This window comes from Vigna radiata, unplaced genomic scaffold (genome assembly GCF_000741045.1).
Source record: "Vigna radiata var. radiata cultivar VC1973A unplaced genomic scaffold, Vradiata_ver6 scaffold_247, whole genome shotgun sequence".
NCBI lineage: Eukaryota > Viridiplantae > Streptophyta > Magnoliopsida > Fabales > Fabaceae > Vigna > Vigna radiata.
Genome location: NW_014541804.1, coordinates 95,883 through 103,651, shown reverse-complemented (window position 1 = coordinate 103,651; position 7,769 = coordinate 95,883). Strand labels below are relative to the sequence as shown.

The following is a 7,769-nucleotide window of genomic DNA, read 5'->3' as shown; positions in this document are numbered from 1 at the left end:
TTCCAAAATAAGATGCATGCATGCTTTCAATCTAGAGATTGCACAACAGATGTTATACATTATGAATGACCAATCCACCAAGCAAAAATGCACTCATGAAAATTAACAGTTCATACCAAGCAAGTGTTTCACTCAATCACTCAAGTTTTAAGGTGACACTCCAACTCTCTATTGTTAACAAGTCACATGAAAAAAAATTGTCATTCATCTCAAACAATCAACATCTTTACATGCAAATGTCATCAAAAGGACTTTTCCAAGGCTTGTAATGAGGTTGGGCTAACAAGAAAAATTGGTTTTTCTAGAATGCAAAATCCTTGAGTCAAGAGAGCTAACAAAATATTCAGCAATTAAGCCCACTCTCTCACTAATGTCTCTCATTCCCAACTTCTTCCCTTTTCTTTTCTTTTTCATTGAGCTCATCTTCATGCCTTTCTTCCTTTCTTTTCTTTTTTTCTCATGAATTTTTCTCTTTTCCCAACAATTGAGCTCAATGTCTTTCATTTGCTTTTTCAATTTTCCCTCGTACAACCCCAAACTTGAACCTTTTCATCCCATACAATTAAGCTCATCCCAACTCAAGGTAAAGAATTTCAAAACAAGGGTTCATATACTGTTTAAGGCTAAGGTTCAAAAAGGGTATAATATTTCAAGTATTTTGGGTGAAAATTTGGCTAAAGAAGGGTTTTCAAAAATGGCCTTGATCATATGACATTCACATGCAATTCAATCGATCATCAAGATTAAGGCAATATCATCCATATTTTCCTGTGAACAATGCATACAACAATAAAAAACTCTGGAGCTCAACATCTCACACACATGCTTTTTCACACAAAACTCATTCATGGACCCTGCCTAGCATCATGACCACAATCATAACTTCATCACACATCTATTTCCTGGATATCAACTTGCATTGCTACTCAATTCTCATCCGCATCAAATAATCATCAAATAGATTCATCATGCACATCAGTTAGTCAAACATTTTCAGAACAAGTATTAAAGCCAAGAGTACAAACCAAGATTAAAATTCAACCTATTCTAGGAATTTAAAATGTGAGAGTGAAAGAAGAAATTCTAGGTTTCCTCCTAGTAGCGCTTATTTAACGTCACGAGCCTGACCCAAACCTGATTGGCACTTGTCAGTAAGTGCATGATAAGCGGGGCCCAAGCCCAATAAATAAAGACCAACAAACCAACCCAAGGAGAAGGGTAAAAGTGTCATTTCCACAAAGGGAGAGGGGTGAGCTTAGCATGACAAGGGGGTGCACCAGAAATCCTTTGCACATTATAAATGTTGTCACATGCTCCTCATATTGTAAACGTGTAATACATGTAGGCTTCTAGAAGCTTAGCACATTTAGCACATGTTTAGAAACGTGGAACGTGATCCATCTTGGATGAGCACGTTTCCATCAACGGCCAAAGGATGAGGAGTCTATAAAACTCACCTTGGCTGCACCATGTATTCACTTTTGGAATTAGAGAGAATTGAAATGTTAATGTACTTTCCAGCCTTTTCTCCACCAAGAGTCAACAACCTTGTGCTTCCTTCCATTTCTCCTCTAGCTTCCTTCCAAGGAGAAGGCCTTCTGAGTTAGATCCATATCACCAAAGCACCTCATTCACCTCACCGAGCACCATCACGTTTCCATCTACCACTTACTTCCTTTGCTACTACTGCTCATAATCATCACTTACGTATTTGTGGATTAGCACCGTAAATGCATAACTTCCTTACCTCTGCATCTCACCGTCCACTCATCAACATCATTGCTGCAGAACCTCATTTCCTCTGCTTTTCATCCGCTGCTACTGTTTTCCTCATCTGAAACTCACGGATCTGACACATAGCACCAAGGTTGATGCTATCAATTGGTATTCAGAGCAAGGTTTGGCTTGCATCACGCTCCACATAAGTGTTACTGCATTGATCCGTGTTGTCTCAAATTTCCTTGTGTGTGCTTCATGTTTGTTTCACTATTTCATTGAAAAATTCTCAGATCCAGTAAGTCTGTTGCGTTAATTGTTTTGAACCAACTGTCTTTGCTTTAGTTTTTCATTTTAATCGGTCAAATCTTGTGTTGTTGAGTCTTTTAATTTTAGATCTAATACTGTCATGTCTGGTAATGTATGTTGATTCATTGCTTTGTCAAAACTCTGAGTAAAACTGGTTTGGCACAAACCTGCTGGTCTTGGTTGAACTTTCAATAGAATCACACTAAAAGAGCAATTATCCAAGAGCTCAAATGATTCGAGAATTCCAATTCAGTGCATTGCCAACTGATGCAGAATTTGAATCTGTTTTTTTTTTTATATCTTTGAACTGACCGTGTGAAAAATTGTATACTGGTGGTGTTTATATCTGTGATTGTGATTTGTGCTTACCATAGATATAGTGACTTGTTTAAGTCAAGGAAGTTGGTTGCATCATTGCACAATATCCAAAAACCATAGTCCTGCAACTTGGCCGTATCAGTGCACTACCTTTCACCACCCATTAGTAGGTGTACCGTCCGGATATCCTTCAGTGGATACCAAAAATTTAGCATCCCTCAGTAGATGCTACCCAAAAATTGTTCACAGAATTCAAAAAGTACATGTTCCAACGAAAATAAAACAAAAGACCAAAAAAGAAAATTGTTCTAAAAAATACAACAATTGATTTCCATCAAGTTCAACTCTTCTTCTTCAGGTTGGGATCTTCATCGTCCCAACGGCTAACTTTTCTTCGATCCACCTTCTTGCTCACTGTTGAATATGGTCTTTGAATTTCCACCATCCCTTTTTCCTTTAGCTCCTTTACTATCCATTCCTTTTTCTTAAATCTCACTTTGCTCCCCGGTAGGAGTGGATCTTCTTTTGATTTTGGGTGAATGGTTCTTCTCCCTTTATCCTCAGGCACCTGCAAACACAACAGTTGTCATAATAATCATTACCTACTATGCTCTCTTCTTGTTCTTCCTTCATTTCTGGCTTCTCGAATGTTTTTCTTTTTACTGTTTTGATCTCATCCCCTTCACGGCCAGTATAGAGAAATAGATAATTCAAATCCCTCATCATTATTCTTCCATCGTGAACATCAATAAACATCTTTGATATTGCCATGAAGGGTCGCCCCAAAATTACAGGATGCTCCTCCTCTGTTTTAACATCCATGACAATAAAATCTGCTAAAAACTCAAGACAGTCTGCTCGCACAACAACATTTTCCACCATTCCCACTGGCACTTTTTTAGAACTATCTGCCATTGTTATAGTCAAGTCAAAGGGTTTCAACACAAGTTCACCGATTTCCTTCAAAAGTTCCGTGGGTATTAAATTGATGCTAGATCCAGAATCTATCATAGCTTCCACATCCAAATCATTCAGAGAACATAACAGTGTTAAGCACCCCAGATCTTTAGCCTTAGGAGGATAATTGCTCTTCTGTGGTTGAACAACAATATCCTCTTCTTCATCAGTAAGCTCAATTTCATCATCCCTGTTAGCTTTGATTCTCTCTGAATAGGGAGGACTTTGCTTATTTTCTTCAGGTAACACAGTCATCCGGTTGAAAATCTCTCTCAAGCCCCCCTTATGATTGGTTCTGGTTCCCATTTCCTCTTTTTCTTCACCAACCTCTTCTTCCTTATAATTCTCATCTTCTTCATCTTCACTGCTCATGGGTTCAAAGAATTCAACCATTAACATCTCCTCTTCACTGTTCACCACATGGAATGGTTCAATGTCTACTTCCCAACCATCCTGGCTGTCTGCGTCCCAACCATCCTGGCTTGTAATAATCTTGCATTCCCTCTTAGGGTTAGCCTCAGTGTTGGCCCTAAATTGGTTTTTCTCTGTAATTTTTATTCTTATTGCCAGCTGCCCAATCTGTGACTCCAGTGATTTAAAACTGGCCTGATTGCTATTCACTTGCTGCTCATATCTTTTGTAGAAGTCATCAAATCGACTACTGAAGGTCCTAACAGACTCAGTCAAATTACTCACTTGTTGCCACAGAGGTAACGATTGTTGCTGTCGGAAGTTTCCTCCTTGTCCAGAAGAAGTATTCTGGATTTGCCCAATACTTGGATGATTTTTCCAACCTTGGTTAGAATTACCTTGGTTGAAATTTCCCTGCTTGTACTGAAATTGGGCCCCCATATAATTTATGTCCTGCTGCATCTCCTCCGTGAAAGCACATTGACCATTAATATGGTCACCACCACATAAATCTCAAAGTTGTTGAGCCTGAGAAATATTTCTAAGTCCCCGAGGAAGTTCGGAGATGATCTTTGTCAACTTGTCCAGTTTCTGGCTGAGGAGGTGATTTTGTGTTGCTGCAGCGTCTTCAGTAGGAAGATGTAGGAGTCCTCCTTTTTGAATGTCCCTCTCACTTTGCGACACTTCATTTAAAGTCATCTCTTCTATCAAATTATACGCCTCATCTTCTGTTTTTCTATTAATATTGCCTCCAGCTGAGGCATCTAACATCATTTTAGAATGAGCGCGCAAACCTCCAATGAATGCAAGCAAGTATGAAGTTTTATCGAACCCATGAACTGAGGGTCGCCCTCAATAAACCTTTGAATCTCTCCCATGCTTGCCCAAGCGTTTCCTCCATCCCCTGTTTGAACAAAGAGATCTTCAGCTTCCCTTGATTAATTTTTGGGGGTGGGAAGAATTTAGTAATAAATTGTTGGACCACAGTTTCCCACGTCCTGAATGTTCCTTCCGGGAAAGAATTCAACCAGTCTTTTGTGTTTCCTCCAAGAGAGAAAGGAAACAAACTAAGTTTGACTCTGTCGTCCATCACTCCAGTTATCTTTACTGTGTTGCAAATTTCACCAAAGGTCGTCAAATGCTTGTAAGGATTTTCATTTGATAATCCATGGAATTGGTTGTTCTGGACTAACTGGATGAGTGTCGGACTCATCACCATGTTGGTTATATTGTCTATTGGAACTGCAATGTTGTTAAAGTTCAGGGGGGCAACTGTATTAGCGGCGTCCCCCAAAGTGCGTCTAGGAGGAGGTTGGTTGGCTATCTCCTCAAGCTCTGGTGCACAAGTCTCAAGTGAAGAATGCGAAGTAGCTTCTGGCGAAAGAGATTTCTCAAGTGAAGGACGTCTCTTTCTCCTCTCGTAGGGTAGACCTTCTAACAGAGGTTGATTCAATTGACAAAAGAAAACACTGGATGAATGGATGTTGTTGGGGGTTTACAATTTCATCTAATTCGCCCTCTCTTATCTACTCCTCTTGAATATTAGTTTGATCAATTAATTGTTATGCGACTTTCTTAGCCTCCCCTTAACCCAATCCCTCGGCGAAAAGGGCCTAATATTAATTACTGGCTTGCTATCCCTAGCCTCCCCTAGTAATTAATACCGCATTATAAGCAGAAGTTAGCGCAATTGATCGTCCTACCCCTATCCCTAGGTGGTATTGCAAAATCAAGAAATTACTCACCAATTCATGTCATTATTGTATGTCCCCATATCAATAAAGACAAACATCAGTTACGGAATGAGTTAAACGATAAAGGCCTTAAGCACATATGATAACCCAACAATTATCAATCAAAAAGGGCCGAATGAATCAGCCCATCCAATTCTTCAAAAGCGAGACCATGACCACATGTGTATTACCGTGACATTCAGCTCCTCTTCTCTTAATGAATCAGCTTGCACCTTATGACATGAGCGCCTCCAGCAAAATAAGAGAAACATGTTGCAGCTGCTTCATCCAACAACATCACCGTCTCTTAATTTCTAAGCACATTTATTTCCAAAAAAAAATAGTGGATTTGATAGAAAAGAACAAATGTGTAGCACCGCTTCTTTCTAAAATAAAGGGAATGACTATCTTCTAACAAAAATGATCAGCGCCTAATGATTAAGCAGCAGAGAAATTTTTCCAGCAAAAACTAAAAAGCAAAGTGGTGGCTTTTCATTCCACCCAAGCCAAAACCGTGAATCACTTTTTCCAGCTTCATTCCCAATAAACATTCTCAAGCAAAAAGCAAAGTAAAGGAAGGTGTTTGTCGGCAGCTGCAGCCGTAAATCAGCACAAGTTTTTTTTTTCATTCCAAAGCTAATGTGAAATATATCTTCATTCAATGAATAAAACTTAAAATAACACAAAATTGTCGTAGCCAATTAAAAGAAAGAAAAGAAATGCTTCCATCACTGAACCCAAGGAGTCAAAAACGTGAACCCCTCATCCAAAATCCAAATGCATAGTCCTCGTTCCAAGAAAAGAGCCAAAAAACGTTACAGCCCCCCTCAATTAAATTCTGCCGAGAATGATACCACCAAAGTGACGGCTGGTAGTCTTTCTAAGAGGCCATGTGTCCTCTAAAATGAGGTGGGGTCCACCCTAAAAAAAAAAACCCTAGGTCTAGTGTCCTACAATTTTGGGCCCATCATAAAATTTCAAAAATTGGCCCAAGATGCAAAGAGTTTGTCTAAAAAGTTTAAACAATTAAATTACAAGATAACTAAAATTTAAAATGTCTAAAATGAGAGTCTTGAATTTATTTTGTCTCCTTTCCAATGCTCCAAATTATGTCTCCAATATTTCCCTGCAATTAAAAATGCAATTAATTAACTCAGAAAATTCAAATTAAATAAAATAAGAATTTCCGGTCAAATTAAGTATAATTATGAAAAACGGGAAAATACCGGACAATTAAGCACAATTCCCTGATTAATTCTAGCACAATAAACTAAGTGAAATCAATAAAATATCGACCTATCAGTTGCGTCGGCGGCGCTTGCGTGGTGGTGGTGGTGGTAGTGTTGGTTGAGGCGGTGGTGGTTGCGGCGACGGTGTGGTGGTGGTGGTGGAGTTGGTGGTAGTGTTCATCGTGGTGGTGGTGGTGTTGGTGGTGGCAGAGGCGGCGGCTGCGACAATAAGGGTGGTGGTGGTGGTGGTCGTAGCGACAGTGGCAGCAACGATGATGGTTGTGCTAATGGTGGTGATGGTGGTGGTGGAGGTGGTGGTGGTGATGGCGGTGGCGGCAACGATGGTGGTGGTGGTGGTGGTGGTGTTGGCGGTCGCGATGGTGGTAGTGGTGATGGCAGTGGCAGTGGCACTGGCGGTGCGACGGTGGTGGCGACAGAATTTGTGGTTGGGGTTGCGCGGCGGCGCTGGCGTGGTGGTGGTGGTGGTGGTAGTGTTGGTTGAGGCGGTGGCAACGGCGACGGTGGTAGCAGTGGTGGTAGCGGCGATGGCGGCGACAGTGTGGTGGTAGTGGTGGAGTTGGTGGTAGTGTTCATCGTGGTGGTGGTGGTAGTGCTGGTGGTGGCAGAGGCGGCGGCTGCGACGATAAGGATGGTGGTGGTGGTGGTCGTAGCGACAGTGTCAGCAACGATGGTGGTTGTGGTCATGGTGGTAATGGTGGTGGTGGTGGTGGAGGTGGTGGTGGTGACGGCGGTGGCGGCAACGATGGTGGTGGTGGTGGTGGTGGTGGCGGTAGTAATGGGGGTGGTGGTGATGGCAATGGCACTAGCGGTGCGGCGGTGGCGGCGACAGAATTTGTGGTTGGGGTTGCGTCAGCGGCGCTAGCGTGGTGGTGGTTGTAGTGGTGGTGGTTTTGGTGGAGGCGATGGTGGCGGCGGCGGTGGTGGTGGCAATGGTGATAGTGGCGGTGGCGTCGACGGTGTGGTTGTGGTAGTGATTGTGGGGCTGGTGGTTGTAGCGCCTGCGGTGGAGGCGACGGCGGTGTTGGACGTCGTTGTGGTTGTGGTGGTGGGGGTGGTGGTGATTGTGGTCATGGTG

At 41.9% G+C, this 7,769-nt stretch overlaps 1 long non-coding RNA gene across 1 annotated transcript in view; it reads right to left on the bottom strand.

The window, feature by feature from the left end:
* Window positions 1–6,531: 6,531 nt before the first annotated feature.
* LOC111240657 overlaps window positions 6,532–7,769 on the bottom strand; it is a 13,054-nt gene continuing 11,816 nt past the window's right edge. Inside the window, exon 3 of the long non-coding RNA XR_002666092.1 lies at window positions 6,532–6,570. This is a non-coding gene — a long non-coding RNA (uncharacterized LOC111240657). The remainder of the gene's footprint in view (window positions 6,571–7,769) is intronic.